Here is an 11,355-nt window from a genome sequence, read left to right on the forward strand (position 1 = left end):
TAGATAAACAAGGAACCATGGGTATTGAGAAGTGATGTGAGGTGATAGATAAACAAGGAACCATGGGTATTGAGAAGTGATGTGAGGTGATAGATAAGCAAGGAACCATGGGTACTGAGAAGTGATGTGAGGTGATAGATAAACAAGGAACCATGGGTATTGAGAAGTGATGTGAGGTGATAGATAAACAAGGAACCATGGGTATTGAGAAGTGATGTGAGGTGATAGATAAACAAGGAACCATGGGTATTGAGAAGTGATGTGAGGTGATAGATAAACAAGGAACCATGGGTATTGAGAAGTGATGGGAGGGTGATAGATAAGCAAGGAACCATAGGTATTGAGAAGTGATGTGAGGTGATAGATAAACAAGGAACCATGGGTATTGAGAAGTGATGTGAGGTGATAGATAAACAAGGAACCATGGGTATTGAGAAGTGATGTGAGGTGATAGATAAGCAAGGAACCATAGGTATTGAGAAGTGATGTGAGGTGATAGATAAACAAGGAACCATGGGTATTGAGAAGTGATGTGAGGTGATAGATAAACAAGGAACCATGGGTATTGAGAAGTGATGTGAGGTGATAGATAAACAAGGAACCATGGGTATTGAGAAGTGATGTGAGTTAGAGGTGGGAGGTGGGGAGGGAGGGAAGGAGAGAAGTAGAGAGGAAAGGAGAGAAGTAGAGAGGGTAGCAGAGAAAGAAAGAGTGAAGGAGGGATGGGAGAGTGAAGAAGGGGGAGAGACAGACGAGCAGTGGACTCTTGCCTACGTGAGAGGAAATCTCCCTTTACCCGTTTACAGAATCACCCCTCGGTTACCTCCCCTCCTTTACCTCCCCTCACTCTCTTTCCCTTCCTCCTCCTTCGCCCCTCATTCTCTCCCTCTTACCTCCATATCTTCCTTCAAATGTTGTTTGCTAATCCACCTTCCCCTACGATAGCGGCCACACGTTGGTTGATGGTGGTGGTGATGGTGGTAGTGGTAGTAGTGGTGGTGGTGATTGTGCTAGAGGTGGTAGTGTCAGTGGTGGTGGTAATGGTGGCAGTACTAGTAATATTGGTGGTGGTAATATTGGTAGTGGTGCTAGTGCTGGAGGTGCTAGTGCTGGTGGTGCTAGTGCTGGTGGTGCTAGTGCTGGTGGTGCTAGTGCTGGTGATGCTAGTGCTGGTGATGCTAGTGCTGGTGATGCTAGTGCTGGTGATGCTAGTGCTGGTGATGCTAGTGCTGGTGATGCTAGTGCTGGTGATGCTAGTGCTGGTGATGCTAGTGCTGGTGATGCTAGTGCTGGTGATGCTAGTGCTGGTGGTGCTAGTGCTGGTGGTGCTAGAGGTGGCACTGCTAGTGTTAGTAGTGCTACCATAGGTGGATATTGCAGGGAGAACAGAGACAATATCCCAGGGAAGGGAGGATGAGGGAAGTGAAAAAGAGTGAAGATAGAGGAAATGTCAGCCAAGAACAATTATCGAAAAATTCAATGAAATGAATAGCCAAAAATGTAACCAAATGAGAAACTGAGTAAAGATGCTGGGCAAGACAGAGAGAAGAATCACTGAGGAGAGAGGAAGACTGAAGAGAAAATCAACGAATTTAAGGAACAGGAAAAGAAGAGAGAAAGTGTTTATTGGAGAACATAAGCAAAAAAAGAAGTGTGCAGGGTCTGTATATGTCGTACATATACACGTAGAAATAAAGATTATTGTTATTATTAAAAACTTTGAATATTTAGTAAAGGTGTTCAGACATTTAGTGGAAAGGTCAACCAGGGGCTCAAATAGAAGTAATTAAGGTACAGAGAGTAACAACATACAAAAACAACAGGAGGTGTACAGTCATTATATTCTTAGGTAAAAAGGACACAAGTGTAATTAATGAAGCATTTTATTGTGGCAACGTTTCGCTCTCCAGGAGCTTTATCAAGCCGTATAACAATTGTACTTATGTATACCTGTACCTAAATATACGTACTTACTAAAATCCGGCTGAGAATTACATTGGTAAGGTAACAGTGAGAGGACGTGGACAGCCTCACCACCCACAACACTGTGAGAGCTGAAGATTGAGACATGTGGCTTCATTAGTCCGTGACAAAGAAGAACGATAGAAAAAGATGAGTTTTAGGTAATCAGTCCCTCAGACTGGAGTCGTTGTGTTCAGTCCATCAGTCTAGAAGAGAAGAATTGTTTTAGGGGGGAGTGAACATATTACAACGACAGATAGACTTTCAACGACAGAAACGACAGACTTAAAACGAGAGAAACGACAGATAGACTTGAAACGACAGATAGACACGACATATAGACTTAGACACGACATATAGACTTAGACACGACAGACAAACTTAGACACGACAGATAGACTTAGACACGACAGATAGACTTAGACACGACAGACAAATTTAGACACGACAGATAGACTTAGACACGACAGATTGACTTAGACACGACAGATAAACTTAGACACGACAGATAAACTTAGACACGACAGATGAACTTAGACACGACAGATAAACTTAGACACGACAGATGAACTTAGACACGACAGATGAACTTACACACGACAGATGAACTTAGACACGACAGATAAACTTAGACACGACAGATAAACTTAGACACGACAGATGAACTTACACACGACAGATAAACTTAGACACGACAGATGAACTTAGACACGACAGATAAACTTAGACACGACAGATAAACTTAGACACGACAGATAAACTTAGACACGACAGATAAACTTAGACACGACAGATGAACTTAGACACGACAGATAAACTTAGACACGACAGATAAACTTAGACACGACAGATGAACTTAGACACGACAGATAAACTTAGACACGACAGATAAACTTAGACACGACAGATAAACTTAGACACGACAGATGAACTTAGACACGACAGATGAACTTAGACACGACAGATAAACTTAGACACGACAGATGAACTTAGACAGATGAACTTAGACACGACAGATAAACTTAGACACGACAGATGAACTTAGACACGACAGATGAACTTAGACACGACAGATGAACTTAGACACGACAGATGAACTTAGACACGACAGATAAACTTAGACACGACAGATAAACTTAGACACGACAGATAAACTTAGACACGACAGATGAACTTAGACACGACAGATAAACTTAGACACGACAGATGAACTTAGACACGACAGATAAACTTAGACACGACAGATGAACTTAGACACGACAGATGAACTTAGACACGACAGATAAACTTAGACACGACAGATGAACTTAAAACAGATGAACTTAGACACGACAGATGAAAAAAAAAAACTAGAATGCAGGTTAAAAAACAAAGACCTTGATGCAAGTTGGTGAGAGACCTTGATGTCTCCAAGTTGGTGAGAACCTTGATGTTGCCCAGTGTATGAGGACCTTGATGTCGCCCAGTGGGTGAGGACCTTGATGTCGCCCAGTGCATGATGACCTTGATGTCGCCCAGTGCATGAGGACCTTGATGTCGCCCAGTGTATGAGGACCTTGATGTCGCCCAGTGCATGAGGACCTTGATGTCGCCCAGTGGGTGAGGACCTCGATGCCGCCCAGTGGGTCAGGACCTCGATGTCGCCTTGATTTCACCTCATTTTCTTCATAGACCCCTGATGTTGCAATGGTTCAGGGACCTTGATTTCGCCTCATTGCCTTCATGGACCCCTGATGTTACAATGGTTCAGGGACCTTGATTTCGCCTCATTGCCTTCATGGACCCCTGATGTTACAATGGTTCAGGGACCTTGATTTCGCCTCATTGCCTTCATGGACCCCTGATGTTACAATGGTTCAGGGACCTTGTTTTTGCCCCATTGCCTTCATGGACCCCTGTTACAATGGTTCAGGGACCTTGATTTCGCCCCATTGCCTTCATGGACCCCTGATGCCCCAATGGGATAGTTCCTGCTCGCTGGCAGAGCGGGATGGGTGTGGTACGTTCTTTCTGGAAAGGCAGGTCAGTAGTTCGTGTCCTGTATAGTACTCCACGGACCACTCCGAGTGGTGGTATAAGGAACTATCCTTCACCTCCTCTTTCTCCTCCTCGTCCCTTCCATCAAAAGTGGAGAGGGAGAAGGGAGATGGGATATGAGAGTGGACAGTTACTTCCCTCTTCTCTTCCGTGGTGGAGAGGGAGAAGGAAGAAGAAGAGAGGGGAGAGGGAGAAGAGAGGGAGGCTGAGTCCCACACTCTGCAGGACACATTCACTCGCCTGGGACGACGCCTCCTTGATGTCACTTTGTCCTCTGAAGGAGAGGGCCCTCTCATCTCTCTGGGGAAGTGGGATGGGTCCTGTTCACTGGCAGAGTGGGATGGGTCCTGTTCACTGGCAGAGTGGGATGGGTCCTGTTCACTGGCAGAGTGGGATGGGTGTGGCAGGTCATGTCTGGCAAGGCAGGCCACTTGTACGTGACGTACGTGATAATGCACGGACCACTCTGAGTAGTGATATACTCTATCACTACTTCTCTCATTCCACTTAAATGAGGGGAGCAGAGGAGTGGTGGAGAGGGCAGTGAGTGTCCTCTTCTCTACAGTGGAGGGGGAAGAAGAGAGGGAGGCGGGGAAAGGGGAAGTGACCTTTCTTTTCTCCTCTACAGTGGAGGGGGAGGGAGAAGAGAGGGAGGAAGGGTAGGGAGAAGAGAGGGAGGAAGGGGCAGTGACCTTTCTCTTGTCCTCTACACTAGAGGGGGAGGGAGAAGAGAGGGAGGAAGGGGAGGGAGAAGAGAGGGAGGAAGGGGAGGGAGAAGAGAGGGAGGAAGGGGAGGGAGAAGAGAGGGCAGTGATCTTTCTCTTCTCCTCTAAAATGGAGGGGGAAGGAGAAGAGAGGGAGGAGGAGGAAGGAAAAGAGAGGGTGGAGGGGGAAGGAGAAGAGAGGGCAGTGATCTTTGTCTTCTCCTCTAAAAAGGAGGGGGAAGGAGAAGAGAGGGAGGAGGGGGGAGGAGAAGAGAGGGAGGTGATCTTTCTCTTCTCCTCTAAAGTGGAGGGGGAAGGAGAAGAGAGGGTGGAGGGGGAAGGAGAAGAGAGGGTGGAGGGGGAAGGAGAAGAGAGGGTGGAGGGGGAAGGAGAAGAGAGGGTAGAAGGGGAAGGAGAAGAGAGGGAAGTGATTTTTCTCATCTCCTCTAAAGTGGAGGGGGAGGGGGAAGGAGAAGAGAGGGCAGTGATCTTTCTCTTCTCCTCTAAAGTGGAGGGGGAAGGAGAAGAGAGGGAGGAGGGAGAAGGAGAAGAGAGGGTGGAGGAGGAAGGAGAAGAGAGGGCAGTGATCTTTCTCTTTTCCTCTAAAGTGGAGGGGGGAGGAGAAGAGAGGGTGGAGCGAGAAGGAGAAGAGAGGGTGGAGGGGGAAGGAGAAGAGAGGGTGAAGGGGGAAGGAGAAGAGAGGGCAGTGATCTTTCTCTTCTCCTCTAAAGTGGAGGGGGAAGGAGAAGAGGGAGGGGGGAGGAGAGAGGGTGGAGGCGGAAGGAGAAGAGAGGGCAGTGATCTTTCTCTTCTCCTCTAAAGTGGAGGGGGAAGGAGAAGAGAGGGTGGAGGGAGAAGGAGAAGAGAGGGTGGAGGGGGAAGGAGAAGAGAGGGCAGTGATCTTTCTCTTCTCCTCTAAAGTGGAGGGGGAAGGAGAAGAGAGGGAGGAGGGAGAAGGAGAAGAGAGGGTGGAGGAGGAAGGAGAAGAGAGGGCAGTGATCTTTCTCTTCTCCTCTAAAGTGGAGGGGGAAGGAGAAGAGAGGGTGGAGGAGGAAGGAAAAGAGAGGGCAGTGATCTTTCTCTTCTCCTCTAAAGTGAAGGGGTAAGGAGAAGAGAGGGTGGAGGGGGAAGGAGAGGAGAGGGTGGAGGGGGAAGGAGAAGAGAGGGAGGAGGGGGAAGGAGAAGAGAGGGCAGTGATTTTTCTCTTCTCTAAAGTGAAGGGGGAAAGAGTAGTGAGGGAGGAAGGGGCAATGATCTTTTTCTTCTCCTCTAAAGTGGAAGGGGAAGGAGAAGAAAGGGAGGAGGGGGAAGGAGAAGAGAGGGAAGAAGAGAGAGTGGAGGGGGAAGGAGAAGATAGGGAGGAGGGGGAGGTGACCTCTCTCTTGTCTAAAATGGAGGGGAAGAAAAGGGAAGAGTTTTGCCTTTTCGTCTCCAAAGTGGAGGTGGGAGAGAGGGAGGGGGAGAGGGGGTTAGTTGCTTTCTCTTCTGAAGCTGGGAGAGGAGGTAACACCACGGGGTGCTCATGAGTCACCTGGGGGCTCTCAGGTGTCACCTGTGGGTGCTTTGGTGCCACCTTATCGGTAGCAGGTGCAGCAGCACCTAGGTGGTGTTGACATTTGCATCCTTCACAACAACACATTTTTTGGCTCACAATGAAGAGGAACTCATTATCCAAAAAAGTGACGTTGACCTCACAACCCTTAATGGCGGAGGTTACTTTTTCCATATCCTGGCTCTCAGGTTCTACACTTACCCACTTCTCATCTGCGGAGACTTCTTTATCATCCTCCTCTTCCTTCCCATGGAGCTCCTTCCAGAACCTCAGTAGGTTTTAAAAACAATCTGATCTCCCACATGGTTCCGTGTGTCCAGTGGGCCCTTTGCTTTCCTCCTAGGAGCTGGAGTTCTGCCCCTCTGTCTCTATAGGCGTGGTCTCCTCCTCCGTCATCGTTGAGGGTGAGCTCTCTCCTTTTCCCAGTATAGTCGAAGTGTAAAGGGTCTGGCCCTCTGCGAAGCAGGGGACGGTCCCCACCTCCAGGATCTGCCAGCTTTGACGCTCGACACACTCAGCTGGAACGTCCGCTGCTTCAGGCCATTCCCGTCCCTGGTCCTGTACTTCGGTGTCCAGCATCATTTCAGCTTCCTCGAGCTGGTCATTAGGACCTCGCTGTACCTGGTCCTGTACCTCGACGTCCAGAACCAGCGGCACTTTAGGATCATCTCCCTGGTCCTGGCTCTGTACCTACATCTCAAAACCTTTGAGGTGGACCTTGGTGAAGGTCTCCTTCATGAACTTAATGGCCTCTTGCCAATCACAAGCAAAAGGATTAAACATCGTAATTTTTTTTATAGTCAATTAAATTATATTTTAAAGGAATAAATTTGAATAAACTGTGAAAACAAAACAGGTGAGAAGTCTCAGCCGTGACTGGCAGTCTTACAGAAAGTGACAGAAACAGCACTGTCAGGAAGAAACAGGGTGGCAGGGGTGGTATTTTCAGAGAAAGTACATGTATGTATATGGGAGTACATGGATGTACATGAGTAAAATCTTACATACACACACACACACACACACTCATGCATGCACGCACGCACGCACCCACGCACGCACGCACCTACCTTAGAAAACTTACCTAACCTTATTATAACAAGGTCAATTTAATTTAGCCTGATCGCGAGTTCATTACGATTTCGTGAGCCACAAGGAAATATATATTTTTTCGTTAGGTTCAGAATAATTTTTGCGAAATTAGTGCATACACAAATTTTCGCTCGACTTATTTGGCAAAAAGAGCGTTGTTATTTAAGCTAAAATCGCAAGTTTTACCTATTCGGCACGACATTATATATATATATATATATATATATATATATATATATATATATATATATATATATATATATATATATATATATATATATATATGTCGTGCAGAATAGGCAGAACTTGCCATCTTGGCTTAAATAGCAACGTTCATCTTGCCATATAGGACAAGTGAAAATTTGTGTATGCAATAATTTCGCCAAAATCATTCTGAACCTAACGAAAAAAATATATTTCACTGTGTTTGTTTAGTATTAAATTATTGTAAACAAATCTAAAATATATTTAGTTGGGTTAGGCTAAAATAAATTGTTCTTGTTATAATAAGGTTAGGTAAGTTTTCTAAGATACTTTTGGTGCAAAATTATAAATTTTTACATCAACATTAATGAAAAAAATACATCTTTAAACGTATAAGAGAAAATTTCAGAAAGGACTTAATTTTAAATGAGTTCTTGCTAATTGACCAGTTTTACATATTCGGCACGACATATATATATATATATATATATATATATATATATATATATATATATATATATATATATATATATATATATATATATATATATATATATATATATATATATATCCAAGGTTGACGGACTGATTACAGCATCTTCATTTCACCACTACTCCTGCTGCCTCTGTATTTGACTGAAGAAGTCTACTGTGTAGGTGAAACGTTCCAACAATGAAGATACCCAAGTGTTGCACTTGTGTCTTGATCATCAACTTGTCAGTATTTTATAACATTTTCAACATAAAATGTCTTTCAAGATGGGACAGAAAACTCAGTGTTTTTGGGTCCTGGGATTGGACAGTAGGTGGACAGATTAACAGAATTAAGAACAGGTTGATGGACAGACGAAGTACCGACGAACGAATGAATGAACAGAAATAGACTCGGACGGGCAGACTGATGGTGGACCAATAGACAGGAATCACGCAGCTACATCTCAGTGTTATTATTTACCTCGTTACTCGAATAGGATTGATAGGGACAGATTGAATTTAAGTAACTAATCATACTAGTTCTGTAAATTCTAGTGGAAGCTGAAGACAGATGAACCATAGAGATGTCAGGAAGTATTCGAGTCATTCAAAAGTGGAATGACTTGCATAAGGCGACAGTGGTGGAGGCACACTTATTAATATACAGCTTCAAGAGTAGGTATGATAATGGTTGTGAGGCCGGAAGTCAGTGATACTGGTCATGGTGGTCTTAGAGGCGGGGCCAGGAGCTGAATCTCCCCCCCCCCCAAGGCAAACAGAAGTAGTGAGTACGTACACACAGACGCACACACACAGACGCGCGTGCGCATACACACACACACACACACACACACACACACACACACACACACACACACACACACACACACACACGAGCTTTGTCATGCCTCTACTTAGAGCTATGTATGGATCCTATGTGTGTGTGTGTGTGTGTGTGTGTGTGACACATGCACACATATATAACAGGCTTAGTGTCTACTCGACATGTGCCTAGGACAAAATGATAACTAACACACACACACACACACACACACACACACACACACACACACACACACACACACACACACACACACACACACACACACACACACACACACACACACACGTGTACTTAGTGGTGTACACTAGGATGTGTTGGTGGTGTCAAAGGTTGTCTCCTGCACTAAGCTTTGTTGTAAAAGGTTAGAGAACACTCCCCTCCCTCACCCCTCACTCATCTCCCTCACTTTCTGCACCTCACTCCCTCCCCTCTCACTCCCTTACCTCTCACTTCCTCACCTCTCACTCCCTCACTTTCCACACCTCTCACTCCCTCACCTCTCACTCCCTCATCTCTCATTCCCTCATCTGTCACTCACCTCTCACTCCCTCACCTCTCACTCCCTCACCTCTCACTCCCTCACCTCTTACTCCCTCACCTCTCACTCCCTCCCCTCTCACTCCCTCACCTCTCACTCCATCCCCTCTCACTCCCTCCCCTCTCACTCCCTTACCTCTCACTCCCTCACCTCTCACTCCCTCACCTCTCACTCTCCTCTCACTCCCTCACTTTCCACACCTCTCACTCCCTCCCCTCTCACTCCCTCCCCTCTCACTCCCTTACCTCTCACTCCCTCACCTCTCACTCCCTCACCTCTCACTCTCCTCTCACTCCCTCACTTTCCATACCTCTCACTCCCTCCCCTCACACTCCCGCCCCTCTCACTCCCTTACCTCTCACTCCCTCACCTCTCACTCTCCTCTCACTCCCTCACTTTCCATACCTCTCACTCCCTACCCTCTCACTCCCTACCCTCTCACTCCCTACCCCCTCACTCCCTACCCTCTCACTCCCTCACCTCTCACTCACCTCTCACTCCCTCACTTTCCACACCTCTCAATCCCTCATCTCTCACTCCCTCACCTTTCACTCCCTTATCTGTCACTCACCTCTCACTCCCTCACTTCTCACTCACTCACCCACCTCTCACTCCCTCACCCACCTCTCACTCCCTCACCTCTTACTCCCTCACCTCTCACTCCCTCCCCTCTCACTCCCTCACCTCTCACTCCCTCACCTCTCACTCCCTCACCTCTCACAACCTCACCTCTCACTCCCTCACCTCTCACTCCCTCACCCCTCACTCCCTCACCTCTCACTCCCTCACCTCTCACCCCCTCACCTCTTACTCCCTCACTTCTCACTCCCTCACCTCTCACTCCCTCACCCACCTCTCACTCCCTCACCTCTTACTCCCTCACCTCTCACTCCCTCCCCTCTCACTCCCTCTCATCACTCTCACTCCCCTCTCACTCCCTCTCATCACTCTCACTCCCCTCTCACTCCCTCACCTCTCACTCCCTCATCTCTCACTTCCTCACCTCTCACTCCCTCACCTCTCACTCCCCTCTCACTCCCTCACCTCTCACTCCCTCACCTCTCACTCCCTCACCTCTCACTCCCTCACCTCTCACTCCCTCACCTCTCACTCCCTCACCTCTCACTCCCTCACCCCTCACTCCCTCACCCCTCACTCCCTCACCTCTCACTCCCTCACCCCTCACTCACCTCTCACTCGCTCACCTCGCACTCACCTCTCACTTCTCACTCGCCTCTCACTCCCTCACCTCTCACTCACCTCTCACTCGCTCACCTCGCACTCACCTCTCACTTCTCACTCGCCTCTCACTCCCTCACCTCTCACTCACCTCTCACTACCTCACCTCTCACTCACCTCTCACTCCCTCACCTCTCACTCCCTCACCCCTCACTCCCTCACCTCTCACTCCCTCACCCCTCACTCCCTCACCCCTCACTCCCTCACCTCTCACTCCCTCACCCCTCACTCACCTCTCACTCCCTCACCCCGCACTCCCTCACCTCTCACTTCTCACTCACCTCTCACTCCCTCACCTCTCACTCACCTCTCACTCCCTCACCTCTCACTCACCTCTCACTCCCTCACCTCTCACTCACCTCTCACTCCCTCACCTCTCACTCACCTCTCACTACCTCACCTCTCACTCACCTCTCACTCCCTCACCTCTCACTCACCTCTCACTCCCTTACCTCTCACTCACCTCTCACTACCTCACCTCTCACTCACCTCTCACTCACCTCTCACTCCCTCACCTCTCACTCACCTCTCACTACCTCACCTCTCACTCACCTCTCACTACCTCACCTCTCCCTCACCTCTCACTCCCTCACCTTGCTCACAGGGGATCAGGTCAGCTCTTACGCCTTGGATTAAGTCTTTTCGTCGTAATTTGTATAGTCAGTAGCGGACAGTGTAAATTTATGTAGCTCCTGTTACCAGTTTATAT

This window comes from Cherax quadricarinatus, chromosome 64 (assembly GCF_038502225.1).
Source record: "Cherax quadricarinatus isolate ZL_2023a chromosome 64, ASM3850222v1, whole genome shotgun sequence".
Lineage (NCBI taxonomy): Eukaryota > Metazoa > Arthropoda > Malacostraca > Decapoda > Parastacidae > Cherax > Cherax quadricarinatus.